The 12,498-nt window shown below is 38.6% G+C and overlaps 2 long non-coding RNA genes across 4 annotated transcripts in view; one reads left to right on the top strand and one right to left on the bottom strand.

Moving 5' to 3' along the window:
- Nucleotides 1-12,498, top strand: part of LOC144312205 (uncharacterized) — a 279,387-nt gene that overhangs the window by 129,166 nt on the left and 137,723 nt on the right. The gene's annotated exons all lie outside the window — the stretch shown is intronic.
- Nucleotides 5,760-12,498, bottom strand: part of LOC144312206 (uncharacterized) — a 66,363-nt gene continuing 59,624 nt past the window's right edge. For all 3 annotated transcript variants that reach the window (XR_013377658.1, XR_013377656.1, XR_013377659.1), the window contains one exon: nucleotides 5,760-6,814. This is a non-coding gene — a long non-coding RNA (uncharacterized LOC144312206). The remainder of the gene's footprint in view (nucleotides 6,815-12,498) is intronic.

Genomic DNA, 12,498 nt, shown 5'->3' with positions numbered 1-12,498 from the left:
CCAGGCCATCTTTAAGGTTTATTCCAGCTCTATTATTTTATGATTCCTTTTTATTTATTTATTTATTTATTTATTTATTTATTTATTTATTTATTATGATTCCTTTTTAATCTTTATGAGCTATGTTTGATTTATTAGTCTCCTGAATACACCCAGTTCCAATGATGCAAGGGAAGTATAAAGAGCTGAAATTTTATTGTTTTTACAATATCAAAATAACTTGATTCTTTTAATTCAATTAACAAAATATTCAGGTATTTTCACAGCTGGCCTGTTCTATTCATTGCTTGAATGGAACTGCACCTGTTAAGGGCCAATTCCTTTCAACTTCCATACCAATTCTACCTCACACTGGCCCCTGTGAGGGCTCCCAGTTCAGTTATCTTATTTCAACAGTAACTGAAAAGGGCAGTTTAAATCAGGGACTTCAGAGTAGAAGTTCTTCAACTTTCACATGCTTAAGTATCATCTGTGTGATGATTTGAAAATGCAGATAACTGGGCCCTGACTGCTGGGCCCTAACCTTAGAGAGTCTGATTCTGAAGACTGGGGGTAGAACCAAGTCTCTGCTTTCTCACAAGCCCAGTGAGGTCTGTTGATCATAATATGAGAAATACTATCTTAGGGAAATTTTGTTGAGAAATATTGGGTCAACACTGATTGAATTATGTATCAATTTTAAGCTAGTAATTTAATTGCGGGTATTTGTATGTGCAATTTTTTGCAATATAAGTACCTAGGTCTACTATTCGGCTCTGAAATCAGCAACAAATAGCTCTGAGGATAGGTTGGAAAAGTGCATGACTCTGAGTGGCTGCCAGTATTTTGCCTGTTTCTGGCATTATTGTTTGGCTTTGCCAAATTTATGTTGCTGCTCCTTGTATGGAATCATCAATTTGCACTGACGCTGATGTGCCTATTGAGAAGAGGTCCATCTCTCTCTGCAGCATCCAGTCTTTCTAGTCCAGGCTCCATGCCTCAGACCAGGAGTCCACCAACTCCCCAGCTTGTTCTCTGCCCTGTACTCCTCACAGTGGCTCTACTGTCACCCAATCCTGTACAACCAAACTGAAGGATGGAGAGACTAGTGTGAGCAACTCTGCAATGGCTCTCTTTTGAGAGTATCAGGGAGAGATTGTAATCAAGTTCCCAGTATCATGTGAGAAGAAGATTCTCTTTGGAGCTCAAAACACTCTGGAAAATATTTTCTCATTTTGTTCCCATTTTTAAACAGGGTCAGTAAGATCTTTGCCTTTTGACTCTTTCAATTTACAAGTTGGCTTCTGCTTACCAAAGTTTTACAATTTGCAATAATATATTTACAAATGGTGAATCTGTGTATTTGACTGAATATACTTGGAACCAAACTGACCAGTCTTTCTGATAGTAGATAGGTATATAAGCACAGAAGGACCTGGAGTCATAGGTTAATGTGTCCCTCCATGTATTCCCCATCCTACCTAGAATAGCCTAACCCGGATGGTCCTTAACCTTTATTCATCACATGCACTTCTAAAATTCAGATTCCTAGTCCCTATTTTCAGATAATCCTGATTCAGTGGGCTTGGCCTGGGACTCAGGAAACTGAAGAATTAGATAAACACCCCAACAATGGTAATGCTGATGACCACACTTGGTGAAATATTACCTAGCATTCTAACCTTTCAAGTTTACACGTTCCTTAGATATGTCATGTCTCAAAGTCATTATTCAGTTTGTCTCTGCTGAAATGCCCTTTCATCCTTGTCCAACCAAGAAATTTCAATTCATCCTTTGAAGCCCAGCACAACTGTTCTCAAACTCTCTCTTCATCACCAAAATTCTTTGCTACCTTGTCTGTACTCCTATTACATTTTGAAACAACTTAGCAGAACATTCTACAGGTAGCTATTCAAATGCCTACCTTTCTAAGGTATAAGCTTCTGGAAGGTGGGAGCCCTGTCATCTTTGTTTGTTCAGAGCTCAGCATTGTATCTGACACGTGTCAGGTACTTTAAAGTGTCTTGATTCTAATAAACTGGTAGGGACACGGGTACAGATGTGTGACACACCTACACAAGCTGATACCCAGGTAATGGTGATTTCCTTCCAAACATTCTAAAATATATTTGACCTTTACAGTTCTCCCAACAATATAAAGGCACAGTAGGAAATGAAATATTAGTCTTAAAGTAATCAGGAGGCTTTATCATTGTGTAAACCATTCTCTCCACTTCAGTAGCACTTACCAAAATTGGGTTATAGAATCAATATTTTCTCTACTGTATGTATTGGCTTATGAGGGAGTAATTGCTTCTGGGGGTGTGCAATGAAGAAAACCAGAGGCAGAAGAAGGGAATTTCAGCGACAGGAGTTGGAAACAGATTTCCTCATCAGAGAAGCCTCCTTTTTATCTCCAGTGAGGAGGCCATTTTCCACCTTGTTTTTGTCTGTGGCAAGCCTTCTTGGAAGCAGCAGCTCCATGGAAACAGGAATTGCTGTTGTATGTCAGGCATTTAGGCTTCTATTAAGTGAAGATGAAAAGAATATAGACGTGGCAGGGCAAAGGAGAGGCAACAGAGAAGAGTGCAGGGGACAGCATTTTGATTGAGGATGGACCTCTTGCTAGTGAGATTAGTGTGGTTGGTGGGAGATGTAGTGGCATCTTTTGACAGTCTTCATAGGATTCAATTATCAAAGGACCTGCAGCTGCCCTCCTTTATTCCAATCAGTTGCAAAAATCCTAGCATGAGGCACAACAAATAAGGAGCTCTCAGAATTTAAAAGTGATGCAGCATGTGAAAAATTTCAGGTTAATTCTATAGTTGGCTTTCCTCCAATATGCCCCTCAAAGGTCTGAAATTCTGCTTGAATTCAGCCCAGAATCAAAAGTATCTAAATCTCTCTTCAGTAAATATTTTAAAAATGTTTACCTCTATCGCATTCCTCACCACATAATGCTATGAAGGTGATAGGCACTGTAAGAAGTCTTTTATAGATGAAGAATCTAAGTTTCAGTACTTTTCCTGAGGTCCCTCAGTTAATGATGGCAGAGACATGGCTGAGTGAAATCTCCTCTCTTCTACCTAGGCTGAGGTACAGGTTTGGGTGAGGAGAGGTGAAGGCCTATTATTTTCCTTCCCAGAGAAAAGGCATGAAAAGCTAGGAAACTAAGTATCCAGCTCAGCCATTTCAAAGATCATGGTGTAATACTCACCGAGCTGGTGATGGCAGATCTGTGAAAACTAGAATCAGAAGAGGGGGCTTTAATCTGAAGGTAATGACAAACTCAGTATGGGAAGAATCAATAGATTATTATGTGAGTCATTGAGCTTTGTTATGAACAGCAGCCTTTCACAGTAAGCACCTTATTGCTACACCATAGCAAGATAAACAGGACTTCTTATTCTTCAGATCATGGGAATTTAAGCTATTACCACGTTGGGCAGAAATTATTTTTAAAAGCATTTATTTATCACCTATCTTGCAGCTATTGGGTACAGAGAACAAAGGCAAGCATTCTCTTCCAAACCTTTAGTGCGTACCATCTGGCACCAGTTATTATCTCCCCAAACATCCTGTAGGAATTAATATTAGACTACCAGATTCTGGGCCATTTGGGAATTAGATGATGGTGGGAGTTTAAAGTTCTGAACCTCCAAGAAAATGATCCCCCTTTTTTATCAATACGAATTTATAAGAGCCTGAACCCATCTGACCATTTGTTTCTTTTGATGGAACTGAATGGATGCATGGGAGCACCAGACTAATGGTAAGCTATTTAGACTTCATCAAAGCTCTCAACACTGTTTTGGGATGAAAGTCCAAGAAAATGACATAGATAATGTAGACAATATAGCAGAAAGTAACATAGTAACTAATTGGTTTCTAAAAAGGCCTAGATTAATAACAGTGCTGCCACTTATTACCTTTCTCCTTTATAAAATGATTTTATTAGACATATTTTACGTATCATATAATTCATTCACATCAAGTGTATTTCTTGGTATATTTTCTAAGTTGGGCAACTATTACCATAAATCAATTTTAGAACATTTCCATCACCCCAATAAGATTGTTCATGCCATTTTGTAGGTTAATCCCCACTCCCATCCACATCCTGCCCAGGTAACCACTAATCTACTTTCTGTTTCTATGGATATTTGCCTTTTCTGGATATTTCATATATAAAATGGAACATATAATATGTGCCCTCTTATGCTTCACATAATGGTTTTGAAGTTTATCAATATTATATAATATACCAGTAATTCATTCTATATTTATTGCTCAATAGTACTCCACTGTATGAATATACACATTTTGTTCATCCAGTCACCAGATGATAGACCTGTAGACGGTTTTCAGTTTGAGCTATTATGAATAATGTTACTAAGAACATTAGTGTGCAAGTGTTTGTAAGGATGTAGGTTTTCATTTTTCTTAGGTAGATACTGAAGAGTGGGATTATTCTTGTTATCTTTACCTCCATTAGCATGAAATTCCTTTAACATGGTGACTCAGGTCACTATGTGCCATCTGTCTCCTTTTGAAAATCAAAGTGAGAAGGGAGTGTAGATCAGATAATCAAGAGATATTTGAGGATAGAATTCCTCTAGGTGCTAGAAAGAAAACAATTTCCATATGGAAAAACATAGCCACAAATGGGTAAAACATTTTATGATAACATTGAATAGTTCCACTGTAACATTTGTTGTCCCCTGTATCTTCTCATTGGTTTTTCTAGTCCAATATCCACACTGGGACCACTAATTTTAATTAAATACAAGGTTCCAAACATTAAGGCATGAAATGCAAACACTTAAGCATGCTTTTCAGGGTCTTCATAATGTAATCCCAACATATCACTGTCAGAACATCAAATCTTGTCAGAAAAACAGTCTTTCCAGGTAGTTCAAGAGAGGAAAATTAATACAGGAAATTTGATACACAGGTGTTGGAAGAGCTGAAGGACAAAAGGGATGGTAGTGAGGCTCCATAGATATTAGCACACAATTATAAATAGAAGCTCCCTCCTATCCTAGGGCTAGTGGGAGTGGGAGAGGGGTGTTATTAAAGTCAAGGGGTACTATTAAAGTCAAGGGGTACCTGACCCAGGGGTACTCTTGACCCAGGAGGATGACTCTGGAAGGAGGGAGGAGAACCTATCTGCCAGAGACATCACCTAACACAGAGAAATAAAGGTTGAAATATTCTGGTTTATATTTTCTCCTGTCTTCTAGTCTCCTGCCAGTGCAGCCTTTGGCTAACCTACCTGGCTGCCAGTTGGCAACTGCATATGAAAATCAGAGCAAGGCAGGAAAAAGATAAGAAAGCAAACAGATAAATGTCCAGCTCTGTCTAACCACTTATATTAATTCACAGTCCTCAGAATATAAATATCATTAAACGTCCAGCTTCCCAAATAGAGCCAGTACAAATTTATGAACATTTTCTGTGCGTTGAATAGAATTCTAGTGCTAGAAGGGGCATTATAGACCATCCAGACCAATGGTTTCTGAAATCCTCGATGAAGGAAGGGCTGCTAAGCAAAATCAAAGCAGGATCACTTCGTTTGTTTTGTTTTACATGCTCAAGCTTCCAAGTAAAATTCTCATTGAATAAAGGAGTCTGTGGCTTTAAAAAGGTAGATGTTTACTGGTTAGTACGGCTCTGCACTTTACAAATGGAGAAAATGAAGCATGGAGAGTTTAGTGACCTTTTCAGGATCCTGCCAAACTTCCTTCTACAGCAAAGAAATGTTTCTGGGGATAGAGCCAGAATTCAGGTTGCCAGCAGTCTGTCCCTTCACCAGCAGTGGCTCTCAGCCTATGGTGACCCTAAGATTCACCCAAAGAATTTTGTTTATTTATTAAAGAGTTTATTTATTTATTCATGAGAGATACAGAGAGAGAGTGAGGCAGAGACACAGGCAGAGGGAGAAGCGCTCCATGCAGGGAGCCTGATGTGGGACTCGATCCTGGTCTCCAGGATCAGGCCCTGGGCTGAAGGCAGCACTAAACTGCTGAGCCACCCAGGCTGCCTAAGAATTTTAAACCTATATGTAGATATCTTTTCTCCCCAACACTAGAATATCCAGGGTCAGGGCCAATGCATCCTTTATATTTTTTAAAGTCCCAAAGGCATTTCGGTACAACCCCTAGAACAACTGCTCTAGAGAACTATTCACTAATCATAGAGGTTCTTCAATCAAGAGCAAATTCAATTATAATCAGTCCACCTTCCATTTGGATAGCACTTTCCCATTTATTATTTAGTTTAATCATAGCTGAACCGTAGGTGGTAGATCACAAAGGAAACTAAAACTTGCTCAAAGTCACACAGCAGGGAATGAGTCCCAGCATTGGAATGCTGTTTCTGACATCCAGTCTAGTGCTCTTACTTAACATAGCAAGTTGACCCTGTCTATTCCAATTACTATGGCAGGTACACAGCAATTTAGAATGATTCCAACAAGGAAACCATATACAATTTCTGTTTCCTTAAGCATTATGAATCTCGGTTTTCATAATGGTAGCAGGTATGTTTCCCCACCACACACATTTACCAACTATAAAAGAAAACCACTCCCTCCAAAAACTCCCCCAATGATTCCAGGAAGTCCTCAGCACTTGTATCTCATATGTTCAGAAGAATGTTATCTTTTCAGCATCACACAGGGCTCACTATGCTCTTCCCCTCAAATCTAGCCACAGTGGACTCCCTTCTTTCTCAGTGCTCTTATGTGTGGGTCTTCTTCTTTTCTTCTCTCAGTGAAGACTGGACAAGCAGCACAGGCACATCTCAGAGATATTGCCAATTCGATTCCAGACTACTGCAATAAAGCAAATATCACAACAAAGTAAATTACATAAAGTTCGTGGTTTCCTAGTGCATAGAAGAGTTATGTTTACACCATACTGTAGTCTATGAAGCATGGAATAGCATTACATCTAAAAAAAATGTACACACCAAAATAATTGCAACAGTAGCATCAAAGATCACTGATTGCAGATCACCATAAAAAATATAACAATAATGAAAAAGTTTGAAATATTGCAAGAATTATCAAAATGTAACACAGAGACACGAAGTGAGTAAATGTTGAAAAAATGACACCAATAGACTTGCTAGGCAAGGTTGCCTCAAACCCTCAATTTGTAAGAAACACAGTATCTGTAGAATGCAACAAAGTGAAGCACAGTAAAGCAAGGTATGCTTGTAGGTTTAAAAAATCATGTACGATTAGGCACCACTGTTTTAAGTCATATTTTCCCTAAAATTAAAAATTATTATCAACATGTGGGAATTAATTATTTGATTTGGGGGGGCCAGGCTTCCCATAAGTCTGGCTGAAAGAGAGGAAAACCATAGGCTTTTCTTTGTGAAAAATATACATTCATTTACAATAACAAGTACCTCATTAAAATGTGATACTTTCATGCTTTATCCTTATATGATAACATTAGATGTGTAATTTAATAACTTTCATAGATTTGCTTTTTTCTGCCTTCTATCAACAGACTACAAGGCTGAAAGATTCAAATTAGGAGAAACTCCAATCATTCCCTTCGTCCCTTTGTGCCTTCACTTTCATGCCTCTCTTGTCTATCAGCAACTAGACAGATTAATTTTACATATTGCTAATGTATTTCCCCACCCAGATAGCAGAACAACCATCCAACAGGAACTAGTATGCTTAAGGAAACAATGGCACAGAATATTTAAAATCAGAACTGCCCTGGAAAATGCAAAACATATGCTTTCCTCTGTCTGAAATCCTTTCATTTTCTTATCCTCAATTATATCCCTCAGCTGTTCCAACTCCCTACCCTCTCCACTCCTACCCACCCCCCAGCATACCAGCTGCTAGGTGTAGCATAATTTAAATATAATGTTGGGGATTGCTCTGCTACTACAACCCTCCAATTTACAAACATGGTTCCAATACAAATTCTGTGATGATTCAGTCTTTGGAATTATAGAATCAACCCTCTGTAAATTCATTTCTAAAGTTCAGTATTCATAAACCTGGTCAGAATTACAGGGTTTTCAAAGATGAATGGAACCCTGTGTATCTAATGGTCTGGAGGACAGAGAATAAAACATGTAAGCAAACAATTATGAGTACTAACTACAGTAATGTGAACAAAAAGTTATGACATCCCATAGAAGGAAGAGATTGCCCTGGGAAGGATGATGATGCAGGAATTCCTTCCCAGTAAACAACATCAGAATGGAATCTTGAAAGCTATATAGTTGTCTGCTAAGTATCTAAGATGGCAAAATGCTGAGGGGAACAAAAAAGCTTAACTGAGAAATCAAAAGTTGTTCAGAACCACAGACCAAGGCATGAAACTACAAAAGGAGATTCAGAGGATGAGTGTGCTTGTGAGGAATATTCTGTAGAGTGAGGAGCCATTGAATGATCTTCTATAGGAATGCTGTAGAGGACTTTTGGAGTCCACTCGGCACTACCCTACTTCTAGGGAATGGATTTAACAAGTCTTTGGAATGAGGGCAGTCATCTTCTCATGAGACCTCTTGACCTCCTTTCCTCAGCCCCCGTGATGGGTCTGGTGGTGGAGGGCTGACAGCAGTGGACCAGTCCTTGGCTCAGGACCTCCTTGGCTGATCTTGCATCAGCGATGGGCCAAGGGCTTAGTGCGTGGTGACACACACAGGCTCAGAGGGAGTGTTCTTTACTTGCAGAGAAAGCCGGATGAAACGGTGTTGCTGCCCAAGGATGTTCCTCTACTTGGTAGAGAAAATCATTAATGATATCTAGAAGAGAATATACAGTTCGAGGCAAACAGTGTAGCAGCAACAGGAGTCACTGAGAGAGAATTGTGACAGGTTTTAATGCCTCCCTTCTAGACTAGGAAGTCTCCAAAACTGCCCTGGTTTTCCCTTCCTAAAACTCTGATTTCTTACACTCTGTGTCACTGCCACCCTCAGCCACTCACCGCCCCCCCCCCACTTCATTAGCTTTCTGAACTACTTCGAATTGGGTTTTTGGCAGGGGCACCCAGGTAGACTAATGAGGTCCTCATCCACTCTTCTCTATCAGAAATGCCCAAAGCTCCCCAGCCTTCATGGTTAGAGGGGCTTTGCTTAAAGCCCGCATGTCTTAATACCTCTCAGTCCAAAAGTTCCATGTCAAAAGAATATTTTGACTTAGAAAAAAATATTTCCATTCTTAGGAGACCCCTCACAACAAAGAATGACAGCTGTTGTAAGTACAACCCTGAGTTCTTAAGCTACTAAGCCAGTTTACACAAGAAGCAAATAAAAGTATGATTGTAACACCAAATCATCCAGCAGAAAGGGACATGGAGTCTACTGCTCTTGGTGAGCTTCTCCCACTTTTGTCCACCTATTTGAAGGTCACACAGACCTAATTTAGAAGGTTATGTCTGTGGTCTTTATTTCCACCACACTATAATACAGTAATAACATGATCAGATGTGCATTTTAATATTTTACTGGTTTACTTCTTGAATAATTTCTGTGCTGTAATTCTTCAAAATGAGCATAAAGTGAATTTATCCAGCACATGGGTAGAATAACTAACTAGAAGCCATGCTTATTAAAGGGTACAAACTTCTGATTATAAGGTATATGAGTTCTGGGGATGTGATTAGCATAGTAACCACTATTATAAATACTGTATTGTATATTTGAAAGTTGCTAAAATAGTAAATTTTTAAAAATTTTTTAAATATCTTATTTATTTATCCATAGAGACAGAGAGAGAGAAAGAGAGAGAGAGAGGCAGAGACACAGGCAGAGGGAGAAACAGGTTCCATGCAGGGAGCCCGACGTGGGACTCGATCCTAGATCTCCAGGATCAGGCCCTGAGCCGAAGGTAGCACTAAACCACTGAGCCACCTGGGCTGCCCAAGAGAGTAAATTTTAAAGGTCCTCACCCACCTCCTCACACACAAAAATTATAAATATGTGAGATATATTAACCCTACTGTGGTAATCCTTTTGCAATATATACATATATCAAATCATGATGTTGTATACCTTAAACTTACATTATGTTATATGTTGATTATATCTTAGTAATGCAGGAAAAAATTTAAATTTAAAAATGTAGCTTGAAAAAAAAATCCAGTTTGGGTGGGGGGCAAAAGAAATCATGCTTGTTTCCGAAAAACAACAACAAAACCAACCAAGCCTCACCGACCAATACAGAAATAAATATTCCGAATATATGTTAGGATAACAAGTCAAAGGCAAAGTGCATCTGTTCCTTAGGCCAAAGACCAAGTGCTTGAACAAGTGCCCTGTAAATAAACTTGGATTCCCTTCATTTAGGAAGAAATAGGTGGTCTTTGTCAACATTAGGAATCAGGTTGGAAAGGCCTTTGCAAGCAAAGTGCTGAGTTACCCAACTGAACTGATGGAGCCTGTCTGTCTCCAGCCCTGGGCAGATAACACACCAGAGCACTGGCCTCAGCTTCTCAAGGGCAAACCCCAGAGACCACATTCCTGTAATCTGGCCTAAGCGTTCCCATAGCACTGAAGGAAGTGAGACTGTCTCTGACTTGCCAAACCCCATCTGAAAAAGCACACCCCACTGGCGGCAGCCTCTTCTCCTAAGAATTCTGGGAGAAGATCCAGACAGAAGCACTTTATGTGGGGCAAACGAAGCATCACTTTAGCATCCTGTTTCCTCTCCTGGCAGGCGGACATTTTTTTTTTTTTTTTTTTGTCTGTTACAGAAACTAGAACTGGATCATGTGCCTGGGATACTTTAAAGATGGAAATCAGTGACTAAGGGAAAAACTGCAAAGGAGGTTATATAAGAGGGGCAGGAAGAGAGGAAGGAGGACAGAGTGACTTTAACTTAGATCAGCAATGCAAATCCCATGGGGAGAGCAAATACTGACAAGGGGACTCTAGCAGGAGGATGTGCTGGGGCCAGGTTGCTCAAGAAACGTCAATTAGCCCTAGGAAAGCAGGCTTTGGGAACTGTGGGGACCACCTGCCAAGGTTAGAGTGAAAGTCTCCTGTTTTTACCTGAGGATGAAATGATTTCCTTTTTGGTAGCAAGAATACTGACGCCGTGATTGAAATAAAACCCATTCTTGCTGGTTGGTTTCTGTTAAAGCCCTTTCTCCTCAGTCTTTGACAACTCTGGAATCTCTCATAGACCTCCCAAATCTGACCAGCATATATCCAGTAACAAGGCTTTTATTTGTTAAAAATAGCTTTGTTATTGTTTTTCTAATTTTACATGCTCTTTGGAAGAAAAAATTATGGAAATATAGAAAAGAACAATGTTAAAAGTAAAAAAAACAACCTAGATACAATCTAGATAAACAACAACCAAACAAAAAACAAACAAACAAAAAACAAACAAAAAAACAAACAACCTAGATAAACATTTTGGCAAATAATCTTTTCATTCTGCCCTTGTTTCCTCCTTTACTGTATCCTTTCAAACATTTATTGAAAACTGTGATCAGCACTGCAGTTTCAAAGGTGTGTGCAAGAGAAAACAGTGTTTCTGTCTTCATGCTTTAGGATCTAGGTGTCCTTTAAGATCTTAACCTCTCTGTGTATAAACACATACATGCACAGAGAGATGTATATAGATATTGATAACTTAAAACAATATGCTAGATCATATATATTTTACACAAATGAAACTGCTTTAAAATCAGCTTGTAATCTATTTACTTCTCCATTCAATAATAATCCATCAATACCTCATCAATATATACCACCATGTTAATGTCTCCAAAATGAGATTGCTCAGTGAGTGAACATTTTATATTTTGGCACAAGGTGTCACATTGCTCTCCACAAAGTCTGCATCAATTACAGTATGCAAATAACTATGCATTGGGAGCCTAGTGCCCTGCATCTGGCTTACCATTGCTTATTGCTTACCATTGTCAACCATATTTATACTGACTTTCTTTTTACATTCATGTTTTGCTTTCTTCCTCTGGAATCAAATTTATCTGTCTTTTCTTTCATGGTTTCTTTTTTATGATATTTAGAAAGGCTTCCCCTATCATAAAATTATTTTAAAATATACTTTCTTCCAACACTTCCCTAGTTTCTCTTTTTTGTATTTAAATCTATGATCTATCTGAAATCTCATGTAGTGTAACAATTTACATAATGATACAGATTTAATCTTTCCTCAATATACATAAGTATTGTTATTTCAGAGGACTGTGTTTTATGCATAGCTTGCAAACTTCATGGTGTAATTTTGTATTTCTTCCGCATGCACACTAATGCTAGAAATTCCACAATTAGAGACTGGTATTTCATCTTCTATTAAAATATAAATATCCTAATAAAGAGGAAATATCTCAAGGTTTGATAATCTTTCCTTTGACTTAGTGCAAACTGAAGCTTTTCTAGGACCAATGCAGGAAATGAGGGATGGGCTTAGGTTCGGATTTTTTTTTTTTGGAAGTATAATTGACAAATAAAATTGTAAGATATTTAAAGTGTACATTGTGATGACTTGGTATAGTATACATTGTG

Source organism: Canis aureus, chromosome 4, assembly GCF_053574225.1.
Source record: "Canis aureus isolate CA01 chromosome 4, VMU_Caureus_v.1.0, whole genome shotgun sequence".
NCBI classification, from domain to species: domain Eukaryota; kingdom Metazoa; phylum Chordata; class Mammalia; order Carnivora; family Canidae; genus Canis; species Canis aureus.
This window is presented reverse-complemented; position numbering and strand designations above follow the sequence as displayed.